General features: G+C 44.4%; 1 pseudogene; it reads right to left on the bottom strand.

Annotated features, from left to right (window-relative positions):
- Nucleotides 1-913: 913 nt before the first annotated feature.
- On the bottom strand, nucleotides 914-1,404 carry LOC121276015 (annotated as a pseudogene).
- Nucleotides 1,405-14,028: the final 12,624 nt, after the last annotated feature.

The raw sequence follows: 14,028 nt of genomic DNA, 5'->3' as shown, positions 1-14,028 counted from the left end.
CATAATTAGACTGATCACAATAGTCAGCTACGCATTCTGTTATAAAAGCTTTTTTTGAAATGTACAGTTGAGATTTGGCCAATAGAATGTTGTATGGAACTAACACTGCCTTCCCTCATAAAAAGTTATTGGTTTTTGAAGTTTTTCATTTACAGTGATCAGGAACTGTGGTTCAATGAATATATTAAACATGGGAGCTGTTAATTGGCTGGCCCCTGTAAATGGGTGCAGTCGTGTGTGACGAACTGGTGCCCATTCAGTGGAATGCAGACAGGACACCAACTTTGTGCTGCTTGTTCATTATAATAATTTCTACATGCAGCCAACATTAGCTGTAAGCTTCTCATTGGTTGCATACATCAGCTGGAGAAAAATACGGATAATTCCTACCACTACTTAAAGTTAGCCTGCACTACTTAGTGTTAACCTGCTCTTTTTTAAGGTGCTGAGATCGTTGCAAATAACGTGCTTGCTTATTAGCAATGGCTGACCATGGGAGAGAGCAGGTACTAAGCTTCAGACACTGTGCTGGAGGTCATGGTGGGAGAGCTGGAAGAGAGGAGAGATATTTCACAAAATCAGGGAAGCTGGAGGTCCTCCAGGCACAAGTTCAAAAGACAGTTGCAAGAGTAGCAGAAGAGGTGAATGCCAAAAGTATTCCAGGATGCAATGCAGGGGGAAGTTGATAGACTTTACCCAAATAGTCAAGGTCAGTGAATGCATCTTCACATGCCAGATCCTACCAACTGCATCACTAGTCTCACACACCGATCAAATCACCTACCATCACTCACCTACCAGTAATCTCTATCAATCAGGTCTCATACATAACATTCATAGCTTTATTTCTCCTCACACACTTGGACTGTTGCAAGACTCACACTCACATTTCACAGTTTGCACACACTGCCAGCTATTCAACCATGACAGCCACATCGTCTACGCTGAATACATAACGCTGAGTGACACACTTTCTCTTCACTTGCAGGCGAAGTACTTTTCTCGTGCTTTTTTTATAATCTTTAGAATGATCGATCCAACTGGAGTTGGTGTATTTGGTGGCTGCTTTTGTGCCTTCGGAGATGGTGTGTTTGGCCAGTTCTCCTGGCTGCATGAGGTCTGGATCTCCCTGGCCAAGATGGTGTGGCGCTTGTTGTATTGAATGAGGTGCGAAGCTTCGGAGGTGATGCGCTCAAAAATGTTGACAACGAAGGAATTCATAACACTCCTGGCCTTGGACGAGATCCTGGTGGAAGGGTGGACCTGGGTCAGGACCTTGTACATGTAAGTGGAATAGCTCTGCTTGGAAGATTTTCTCCGTTTCTTAGGCGGCTTCTTGGTGACTTTAGTCAGCGACTGCTTCGACGCCTTGTGGGATGCACCGCCAATCACCACAGCCGCCATGTCAGGCATTCCACTCGACTTGGACCAACTCAAGTCAATTTGGTGCACAACCGGAGACAACAGGAACTAACTAGAGAGGGAGAGGTGGGCCTGCATGTTCTAAGCCCCACGGAGGAAATGATGGGAAGAGACATTGCCAAGGCTATGAACGCCAGTGGTGCTCAAGCATTTGGAGATGAAAGTATCCACATACCTAATTCTCCTTATCACATCCCATTTCGCCCTCACCCCACAATTTCTCTAACAGAGAACCTGCTGATGGGGTTAGCACATAGTTCTTTCTTTCTCTGTACTCTTCCAGTCAGTAAAGGAAGAGCAAGAAGAGAGTGAAGATGAAAACATGCCATCACCCAATTTCACCGTTCACTATCACCAGCTAAGTTAAAGAAACTGCCTGTAATTTACACAATAGGATAAGGGTGGGAACCACGCAGGATGAGACACCAGGCACAAGTATGCTGGAGCTAGGGCAGTGAGAAAATATAGTATAGGTGCCAGCTTGCTGAAAATCAATGTTATGAAGATGTGTTATATAAAATATTAATTTATAATGTCATAAGCTGAATATGTTACTTTATAACGTCATGGGCTGGACATATGTATGTTTTGAACTCTTTTTGAAAAGAACACTTTTCCTAAGCAAAGGGCACTGGCTACAGCAGGTACCATAATGCATTTGTGAAGGACACAGCGCTGCTTTTATGGAGACACCGAGTCTATGAAGCTCTCGGAGAGGGGTCACGTGGTCCAGCTCTTGGGTGAAAAGATACTTGATTTAGATAGTCAGAGAGACTGCCATAGGGACAATGACCTTACCCCATCTCTCTTTCTTCTGAAACCTCTCTCATCAAAGCTGAACTATTTGTGATTTGAAAAACCCACTAGAATGCCTGATTTCCGCAAGATGCGAGTCCTTAAAGGAAAATTCACAATCAACACCACCGCCTCCAGTGAGAAACCCTAAGAACCAGCAGCTATTATGGACTGGGAGCCTTCAACTCTGAACAAACATCTGGGCAATCCATCAATATCTTTTTTCTGCCTTTACTTGTTACTTGGCCAAGTTTTTAATATCTGATACTCTGCAGAGTCTTACTCCTTTGCATGCTTACGGGGATCGCGTGTGTGTTGTTGTTTTTGCATTAGCGGGTAGTTGCAAATATTTGTACATTTTAAGACTTTTGTTACTAATTTCTACATCTTTACCTGAGTGAGTTTTAGCAATACAAAAAACTCTTTACTTGTTAACTCAAGGAACCTGGCTGATTTATTTCTTGTACCGAGCTATACACAGTTAAACATATTTTAAATTGGCAATATCACCTCCTTTTTAAATGCAAACCCTGTTATAACCAACTCAAGAGTGGGACAAAGAGAGGAGTCAGTTCACCCTTGCTAACCTGCTCGTAACAACAAGAACTCAGACTAGTCCCGCTGCAGAGGATTCAAATGATGACATTGATGGTTATAGAAGATGGGTGTACAAACCCAAATACTTGCTGCACTGGGAACCCTGATGGAAAGCCTGCCCTCAATGTCGAGGAACATGGAAGAGTCCAACAGTGACTTGGCACAGGGCTATGTGCAATACTTGGAGCCCATTCTTTCCAACATTGACTGAGTGGCCCCTTTCATGAACACACTCGCAGAACCAGCCGTGATGCAGCATCTGATAGCCAATGTTTTAGCTTCCATTGCAACACAAGCATCACCTACTGAACACCTGAGTGCTGCAGTAGAAGCACAGACTGGAATCATGCAATATTTGTTGCCGTACAATCTTGGGCTGCTGCCAGCATAGTTCTGGATGCAAATGGGCTTTCAGGGCATCACAACATTGCAGTAATTTATTCTCGAACAGATCAGCTTCCTAAAGATACTCTGCAGATATGGCCTCCTGTTAAGAGCCCATCTCCCTGCCCGTTCTCTTCTTGTAGCTTGTCTTGCTCTGCATAGCCTCTTCTCATTCTCCCAGTCATGGCCAGTGGCACACATATCTGGGAGAAATTGATCTGTGCAAAACCTTTAGCCACCAAAGAAATACTTCAGCAGAGGCCAGACCATTCCCTGTAGACTATTGAAACTTTAATCAACTACAGAAAACACCCAAAATGCATGTAGCTGAAGGAACAACCAGAAGAAATAAACCAGCAACCAATCTGAACATATGGTCCCTCTACATAACACTAATGGGGAGTTCTTCATGCTTCTAAGGGTGTGTTCAGCTGTGTGTGGTTAAGAAAGGTCATAGACAGGAGTTCTAAAATGATTACACAGTCATGATCTGCCCACTCTGCACATTTCTAGGGATGGTAGGACGTTAGATGTGTATGCTCTAAAACCTTTAGCAAGGAGCATCTGGTGCACTTCACATCAGAAGTGTTCACATTCCCTGTTTTGGAACCTTAAGAGGCTACATAGTAGCAAAAATAGGCCCCACAAGCTCAATTTCACTCTCAAGCTCTTTTTATTCTCCTTATTAAATGTTTGCTGCCACTTTACCAAACATATGTAGGAATACGTTTCATTGGGATTTAAATTAAACATCGCATTGCCTGTTTTTCCAGCTTAAAATGAAATAACTTTGACTAATTTAACAGGACAGAGATCTGCGCCAGATCTGCACAGGCATTCAGGCCACTGCTAAATTGGTCAGGCTGGTTTTTGTTAAGTGGTCATGATGGCTACCAGAAATGAGCACAGGCCCCATTTCAATATTGAAATGAATATTTTTCACCCATGTGTCTAAATTTGTTTAGACTGGTTGGAATTGTTCATTGTAAGTCCTGACTAATTTTTCCAGGTTTTGAGCTTGCCTTTCCATAGAAGCCACAGATATTTATGCTGCAGCACTATATCATGGCGATCTAGACCCGCCGCCATTATGTGAATCAGTATTCATTGAACTTATGAATTTGGCAGCTCGTGCAGTTGAGTTCAGTTGTGATGACACCATGTATGCCCAAATAGATAGTGTTGCCATGAGATCCCCTCTAGGCCCAGCTCTCGCAAACATGGCTGTTGGGTTCTATGAGAAAGGTGTCTTCGATGGAATGACATCTAACCTCCTACCCCGCTCACATTTCCGATATGTGAATAATATGTTTGCTATATTTAAATCTGCAGCAGCATGTAATAATTTCCTTACATGTCTAAATGGGCTCCATCCTGCTCTCAAATTCAGCTTTGCAATGGAGCAGTCAAATGAACTCCCTTTCCCTGATGTACTAGTTGGGAAATCTGCCAGGGATTCTCTACCCTGGTCTACCGCAAGCCTATCTTCAATGGTCAATATACGCGTGGGAATCTTACAGTTCCACAAGCAATAAGATTGGTCTTATCAGTAACCTTGTAAATAGGGCCTGAGTCAATTGCTCACTATGCAAGCTTGATCTGAAGTAGGGTGCATTAAAGGCATCCTGCAGGATAATGGCTACCCTGATCAAATCATTTCACACTGATTATCACGCAAACTCACGAACAGGCCTAAAGTTGTCACTTTCAGCCCTGAAAAGTATTCAGTCTACCTCTGAATACCCTGGAAGGGCAAGGTATTTCAAACATTTGAACGACAGGTGAAGCTAGCTGTTTCACACCGCTACTATGCAGTAGCAACACGAGTGGTATTCACCACTAACAGAATGCTGATGTCAAACCAAAAAGACGTTCTGCCTATCACACAAATGAGTAATGTAGTGCATGAATTTCAGTGTCAGTGTGATGCTAGGTATGTAGGCTGTACATCCCAAAGACTGACAGATCGTATCAAACAGCATGTCTCCGCTGCAGTTCGCAACAGGCAAGGTACAGACCATATCCAACCAGTCCGTGCTTGCAAAACTCAAAACAGTGTCCAACATTAGGTGTGATTCTGCGATTGGACAACATTTACTAAATAATCCTCAGGGTGCTAAAAATTACACTGACAACTGATTTAATCTTGTCAGCCAGGCTCGCAATGTGGTGTGTTTGCATTTACTGGAAGCAACATATATTAATTCACAGGGCCGTGTTCTTTGCAGACAGAAAAAACATGTATACACATTACGCCTGTTTCAGCTAAACAGAAGTGACAGCCGTTCGCTGACTCATTCCTCTTGACCAATCAGGGTCAAGATGGTTCAAATTTCAAACAATGCTTGGCAGTTAACTGTCAGTCACCATCACTTGTGCATTCTCCATGGCAATGCTTCTACCACCTATCAGAGTCCACTTGCCAACCAATCTGTACTCTCTTCACATACAGTATAAATTGTTGTTTTCCCCTATATGAGCGCAAGATGAAAAGCTTCGACGTCTCTTTTTTCAACCATATGCAAGTTCTGTATGACTAAACAATTATATTTGTGTGAGAGGTGAGTTGATTACAATAGATTGGGGAACGCCATTAAAAGGCAAGGTGGGGCTTAGGCAGTGGCTAATATTTAAGGAAAGAATGGACGTATTGCAACAGTTATACATTTCTTTCTGGCTCAAAAGCACAACAGAGAAAGCAGCCCAACAAATTAAGGATAATATTAGATTCAAAGAGAAGTCATATATAATTGCTAGAAAAAGTAGCAGGATTGGGAGCAGTTTACAATTCAGCAAAGGAGGACCAAGAAATTAAGAAAGGAAAATAGGGTATGAGAGTAAACTTGCAAGGAACATAAAAGGGGATGGTGAAAGCTTCTGTCAATATGTAAAAATAAAATGTTTAGTGAAGACAAATGTAGGTCCCTTGTAGTCCGAAGTGGGAGAATTTATAATGGAGAACAAGGAAATGGCAGAGCAATTAGACAACTACTTTAGCTCTGTCTTCGCAGAAGAAGACACAAATAACTATCCAGAAATGCTGCTGAAACAAGGGTCTAGTGAGCAGGAGGAACTGAAGGAAATTAGTATTACTAAAACAATAGTGCTTGAGAAAATAATGGAACTGAAAGCTGATAAATCCCCAGGGCCTGATAATCTACATCCCAGGGTACTGGATAGAGTGGACATGGGGAAGATGTTTCCCTTAGTAGGAGAGACTAGCACCTGAGGGCACAGCCTCAGAGTAAAGGGAAGACCTTTTAGAACAGAGATGAGGAGTAGCTTCTTTAGCTGGAGAGTGGTGAATCAATGGAATTCATTGCCACAGAAGGCTGTGGAGGCCAGGTCATTGAATGTATTTAAGACCAAGATAGATATATTATGATTGGTAAGGGTATCAAAGGTCACGGGGAGAAGGGGGGAGAATGGGGTTGAGAAATTTATCAGCCATGATTGAATGGCGGAGCAGACTTGATGGGCCGAATGGCCTAATTTCTGCTCCTATGTCTTATGGTCTTAAGGTCAAAAGGAGGTGGCCATGGAAATAATGGATGTGTTGGTTGTCATCTTCCAAAATTCTGTAGATTCTGGAACAGTTCTGGCAGATTGGAGGGTGGCAAATGCAACCCCATTATTTAAAAAAGGAGTGAGGGAGAAAACAGGGCATTACAGACCTGTTAGCCTAACATCAGTTGTAGGGAAAATGCTAGGGTCTATTATAAAGGATGTGATAAGACACTTAGAAAATATCAACAAGGTTAGGCAAAGTCAAAGATAAAAACAAAAAAACTGCGGATGCTGGAAATCCAAAACAAAAACAGAATTACCTGGAAAAACTCAGCAGGTCTGGCAGCATCGGCGGAGAAGAAAAGAGTTGACGTTTCGAGTCCTCATGACCCTTCGACAGAACGTTTCGAGTCCTCATGACCCTTCTGTCGAAGGGTCATGAGGACTCGAAACGTCAACTCTTTTCTTCTCCGCCGATGCTGCCAGACCTGCTGAGTTTTTCCAGGTAATTCTGTTTTTGTTTAGGCAAAGTCAACCTGGATTTATGAAAGGGAAGTCATGTCTGACAAATCTCCAGGAGTTTTTTGAGGATGTAACGAGTAGAATAGATAATGGAGAACCAGTGGATGTGGTGTATTTGGATTTTCAGAAAACTTGTAATGAAGTACCGTGTAAGAGGTTAGTGTGTAAAATTAAAACACATTTTAAAGAGACAGGAAACAGAGAGTAGGAATAAATTTGTCTTTTTCGAAGTGGCAGGCAGTGACTAGTGGGGTACCGCAGGGATCAGTACTTGGGCCCTAGCTATTCACAATATATATCAATTGTTTGGATGAGGGAACCAAATGTAATATTTCCAAGCTTGCTGATGACAAAAAAAACTTGGTGGGAATGTGAGTGGTGAGGTGGACATAAAAAGGCTTCAAAGCAATTTAGGCAAGTTGAGGGAGTGGGCAAATACATGGCAGATGTAGTAAAACATGGGTAAGTGTGAACTTATCCACTTTGGTAGGAAAAGCAGAATGTCAGAATATTATTTAAATGGTGATAGATTGGGAAATGTTGATGTACGAAGGGACTGGGTGTCCTTGTAAACCAGGCACTGAAAGCATGCAGGTGCAGCAGTTAAAAAGGCAAATGGTATGTTGGCCTTCATTGCAAGAAGATTTCAGGATGTCTTACTGTAGCTGTACAGGGCCTTGGTGGGACCACACCTGGAGTATTATGTGCAGTTTTAGTCTCCTTACCTAGGAAATGATATAATTGTCACTGGAGTTTGGAAGAATGGGAGGGGACCTCATTGAAGTGTATGATATCCTACAGGGCTGGACAGAACAGATGCAGAGATGATGTTTCCTTTGCCTAGGGATCTAGAACAAGGGGTCACAATCTCAGGATATGGGGTAGGCCATTTAGAACTGAGATGGGGAGAAATTTCTTCACTCAGAGGGTGGTGAACCTGTGGAATTCTCTACCACAGAAGGCTGTGGATGTCAAGTCACTGAATATATTTAAGAAGAAAATAGATAAGACTCCTAAGGCATCAAAGGGCATTGGGAGAGAGAGTGGGAGTATGGCATCGAGATAAAGGACCAGCCATGATCATATTGAATGGCGGAACAGGCCTGAAGGGCCTATAGACCTACCCCTGCTCTTATTTTCTAAGTTTCTAAAATCACTTTTTGAAAACTCAAGCCGACTTTTATAAAGTTTTGTTTCCCCATTTTACTAATTTCCTTGTCTGAAGATGCTGATTCTAGCTGAGCTCTGGTGCCAAGGGTGTTGACAGTCTGTCAGTACCCTTTCCAAGCAGCCACTCTTCATATGCAGGCCTGCTAGTGAATGTTAACAGGCTGTTTGGCACTTTAACCAGCCACTGCCCTACCCAGAAACGATGCACCCTTTCAAGAACGTGTAACCACCATTCCTTTCTTCCCTGTCCCTCAAGTGATGCTGAGGAAAGCAGTACAGCACTAGCTGCTATCCTGGTTTAGATCAGCTAACAGTACAGACCAGGATTTGAACCTGGGACCTTCAGGTTCTGCATCGGTATAATAATGCACTGAAGAAAGCCTTTACCCACTAAAATGATTATGTTTCTCTAATCTATTAAAAAAATATTGCATCCGTGTGTACGTCCTGTCACCTCCTTACACTATAAATTGTTATAGCCGCATTTATAAATGTTCCAGGGATTAAGAACTTGAGTTAAATGAGATGAGAGTAGCTGGGGTTGTTCTCCGTAGCATAGAGAATGTTAAGGGTAGAATTAATAGAACTCTTCAAAATCATGATGAGTATTGACTGACTAGGTAAATAAAGAAAAACTGTCTCTGGTGGTCTCCACAAGCAATCTCATTGAGCTTTCAACAAGTCCTTCCACCTTGGATGGATCCTGGCAAACTGCATTTTAAACACTGGTGCACATTCTTGAGGGTGGATGGAAAAACAGAAATCCCATGACAGCTGTGGCTCAGTTTGTGGCCTTCTTGCTTCTGAATGAGATGGTTTTGGCTTCCAGTCCCATTCCAGGGTTGAGGACAAAGTAAAGGTTGATGCTCCCAAGCAGTACAGAGGAATTGCTGCGCTGTCAGTCATGCCAGCTTTCAGATGAGATGTAGATTCAATACAGGATTAGCTCAAAACATCAAATGCTATTTTGGCTGTCATGTAGAAATTGGACTGGCTGTGCCTCTCCACATCAATTTTCTGGCTTCATGCTTTGCTTCATTTAACCTTCTCTGGCTGCAACCCTGTAATTTTAATACCCTGTAATCATGAAAAAGTCAGAGGCAATTTTCCCAGAAACTGCTTATCAGCATAATGCAAGCATGCTAGAGGACCAGAGAATACAAGAATATAACATATAGAACATTTCTAACATTCAAATGCCAGGACAAAGCAGCCCACTTGATTGGCACCCAATCCAGCATCTTAAACATTCTGATAAAAGCAAAATACTGCGGATGCTGGAAATCTAGAATAAAAACAAAAATACCTGGAAAAACTCAGCAGGTCTGACAGCATCTGTGGAGAGGAATACAGTTAACGTTTCGAGTCTGTATGACTCTTCATCAGAACTAAGGAAAAATAGAAAAGAGGTGAAATATAAGCTGGTTTAAGGGGTGGAGGGGGGTGGGACAGGTAGAGCTGGATAGAGGGCCAGTGATAGGTGGGGATAGCCAAAAGATGTCATAGACAAAAGGACAAAGGGGTGTTGATGGTGGTATTACTAGCTAAGAAATGTGCTAATGGTGACATTAAGGGTAGAAAGGACGAGCAAGGTACAGATAGCCCTAGTGGGGCTGGGATGGGGGGAAGGGATCGAAATAGGCTAAAAGGTAGAGATAAAACAATGGATGGTAATACATTTAAAAATAATGGAAATAGGTGGGAAAAGAAAAATATATATAAATTATTGGAAAAAAGGGGATCAGAAAGGGGGTGGGGATGGAGGATAGAGTTTATGATCTAAAGTTGTTGAACTCAATATTCAGTCTGGAAGCTGTAAAGTGCCTAATCAGAAGATGAGGTGCTGTTCCTCCAGTTTGTGTTGAGCTTCACTGGAACATTGCAGCAGGCCAAGGACGGACATGTGGGCATGAAAGCAGGGTGGTGTGTTGAAATGGCAAGCGACAGGGAGGTCTGGGTCGTGCTTGCGGACAGACCGAAGGTGTTAAACATTCTCTTCCTTCATCTCCAACGCACAGTGGCAGCATCTAAAAGATGCACTGCAGCAGCTCATCAAGCCTCCTTCAGCAGCACCTTCCAAACTTGCACCCACTCCCACCTAGAAGGGCAAGGGCGTCAGGCACATGGGAACACTACCATCTCCAAGTTCTTTTCCAAGCTACACACCATCCCGACTTGGAACTATATCGCCGTTCCTTCACTGTGGCTGTGTCAAAATCTTGGAACTCCCTCCCTAACAGCACTGCGTGTGTACCTACACCACAAGGACTGCAGTGGTTCAAGAAGGCAATTCACCACCATCTTTTCAAGGGCAATTAGGGATGGGCAACAAATGCTGGCCTAGGCAGCAATGCCCACATCCTATGAAAGAATAAAAAGAATACCACCTTCAAGGACAAATACATTCCAGAACAACTGGACAAGTTATACCAGTGAATTTAATTTCCTAACTATCCGCAAGGTGACATCAAAAATCTTGTTTTGTTTGGCTCCACCATGCGAACCACCATTTTCCCTTCTGAAATACAGCAAATCTCACTACAGATCCCAGTTAACTGACCAATCACATCTAATGTTGGACACGGTTCTTTGAGTTTTGCAAGCATGGCCTGTTTGCGTACAGTTAGTATCTTGCCTGTTGCGAACAACCTAAAAGACAGGCTGTTTGAGATGATGCGCCAGTCATTGGAATGTACGTCCTACATACTTGGCATCACATCGGCACTGAAATTCATCTACCATGTTACTCATTTGTGTGATAGGCAGATTGTCTTTTTGGCTTGATGGCGACATCCTGTTAATGGAGAGTACCACTCATGTTGCTACTGCATCGTAGCAGTATGAAAGGGTTAGCTTCAGCTGTTGCTCCTGCAGGATAATGGCTACCCTGATCAGATCATTGCTTGCCGTGTATTGCACAAATTCATGAAGGCTGCCACCTTCGGCTCTGAAAAGTGCCCATCAACTCAGATTACCCTAGAAATCTCGAAAATCTGAGCAACAGGTGAAGCTTGCCGTTTCGCGCAGCATAAATTGTTGTTCCCTTTACAATTGGTATTCTTGCAAACCCTGATGAGTGCGAGGCGAAAAGCTTCGCCAGTATGCCTCTTTTTACAGCAATACTTCATTTTAATTGTTCGCTTCTTGAGCATTTAGGGGCACCGCACCCCCCCACCCCCCCACTCAACACATACAATTCCCTAACCCATATGTGGCCCTCTGGCCAGAAATTTACCCACTCCAGCTATAGAGCCATAGCAGATTCCAAAATGGGACCTCACAGAGGAAAACCTAATGAGCATTTGCAACAAAGCCAACCAAGTGGAGAATGATCGTAGATATCCAGAGTTCATTTGGAAGCACTTAAACACTGATGGAAGTAGCATGGCATTAAAAACATTTACAGGAACCAGGAAGTTAAAACAAATCCAAAGCGGTTATGCCAATGGGTTGTGGTGTAGAATGTACTATGCCAGCAAGAAAACTAATAGCTATTTGTTCATGCAGCTTCTGCATCAGTGCAAAAGGAATCTATTAAATAATGGGAAAAAAAACTGGGGTCAGTTGTATATGTAAAATAATTAAAACAGAGTGTTTTAAGCCATTATAATTTAAGGAGTTAACAATAATTCAGTTTGTGGCATAGCACTGAATTTTCCCAGAATTGCACTAAGTGCGGTAGTGGGAGGGTAAAATGGAATCCTACCCGCCAGTGAAAATGGTGGGTTTTTACACCGTATTATCCGGAGCCTGTCTCATTATACATTCACTCCCGCGAAACACACCATTTCCGTGGCGGGCGGGTTCATTCGCTTGCTTGCCATCATCCCACTGTTGCATCACGCCAACCACCATCTTTAAAAGGCAGCCGCCAGCATGGCGCTCATTGTCACCAACTCACCACCGCTGCCCGGGAGACATGGCCAGCAAAGGAAAAAAGACTGCAGCTCCCTGCTTCAACAATGGGTCCCTCAAGTGACTGCTAGATGCCATGGAGGCTCGCTGGGATGTGACCTACTCCCGCTCTGGCTGCAGGATGGGCAGCAATGTTATCAGCCCAGCTTAGGAGGTGGTGGCAGTGGTGGTCAGTGCGAACACCCTGCAGAGGATGACAGCCACCCAGTGCCACAAAAGGATGAATGATCTCCTCCGTTCCGCCAGGGTAAGTCGCTCTTTTCATCACTCCCAACTCACACACTCACAAACCTATCACACACTCCCAGGGCCTTCACTTGCTGCCAGTGCAAGAGACATCACCATTCACTCTTTCACACACACCGTCATTGTCTTCATCCCATCCATGGGACCACTCACTACCCACACAGGCCAGGCATACTTATCATATGGCCTGGCAGGTGTCCTGATACACTCTTCGCTTCTCTATCCATGCAGGACAAACTGGCTCACAACAGGAGGGAAAGGCCTTAGGCATGTGAAGGGATGCCGGAGTTCAAAGTTCTCTTAGAATTTGAATACAGAGCCATCCAGCTGGACGCCGATGACTGAAACCGGTCCTGTGCTGACGGTGAGGTCGGTGCTGCTCTACCAAGTGAGGATCCAGCAGTGCAACATCCATCAGACAAACCATGCCATGAGTGATGTGTCCACTTTCACAGGCCGCTGCCATGCACTAATTATCTCTCCTTGCTTTCACAGGCACACCTGGGAAGCAGCCAATGGAGCCCATGACCCAGGGCTTCCAATCAAGCTCCGAAGAAACCTCTGAAGAGGAATATGAAGGCACCTTCTCTGAAGTCCCGTCACAGTGCTCACCCACACCCTCCACCAGTGCAGAGACACCTGTGGGGAACCTAGCTTTAGAGTAGCCTCGGGATCACAATCTGGTGAGCACATCGCACTTTCTGATCCACAGCAGGTGGAGGCAGGGACTTCCCAGGTCCCCGGCACTCAGAGGACTGCTGGAGGCCAGAATGTTGCTGAGTCCACGTCAGATGATGAGGACTAGGTCATGTCACAGTTGCTGGAGCTGCAAAGGCAAGCTCGGGAACACCAGGAAGGATGTCCACTGCATTCCTTTTATTGCAAGGCACAATGGAAGAGTCCGTCCGTCTTCATGCTGAAGTGATAGTGCCGGCATTGCAACACTTGTAGGATGGCGGTTGCCATGGAGACCTTGGTCAAGGACTTCACATGTGCACTGCTGCATGGGCTCAACTCCATTGCTGATGCTATAGTTGGCCTACAACTGTGTGTACGTGAGAGGGGTGCTGGGCAGCTCGATCTCACCCCTTCCGCTCACGGAGTCAGCCGGGGCCCTTGGGCACCCATAGGGAGGGGGATCAGCAGGTGCATACTCCGAGGCCACACACCCAGATTTCTCTGGGAGTGTCCAGTCCATCCAACTCCCCTCTTCCTGTGACATCAGCAGCTCCAGCTCCACAGAATGAGGAGGGTGCCGCTGCCACACAGCAGGACCCCAAAAGCAGGCCGGGGCCCTCCAAGTCTCGGCCCTCCAGGGGACACCCGCCAAAGTCATCACAGACAGGGCGTCACAGTCAGGAGGCTGCCTCCACCTCCGCTGTGGATGTCTGGGAGCACCAAGACATAGCAGCAGGGTTAGGAAAGTTAAGGAGAATTATTTTTTTTTATATACTCTTCAGAATTGTCGAC

Source organism: Carcharodon carcharias, chromosome 3 (genome assembly GCF_017639515.1).
Source record: "Carcharodon carcharias isolate sCarCar2 chromosome 3, sCarCar2.pri, whole genome shotgun sequence".
Lineage (NCBI taxonomy): Eukaryota > Metazoa > Chordata > Chondrichthyes > Lamniformes > Lamnidae > Carcharodon > Carcharodon carcharias.
The sequence above is the reverse complement of the archived record's forward strand: the minus strand, read 5'-3'. Positions and strand labels throughout refer to the sequence as shown.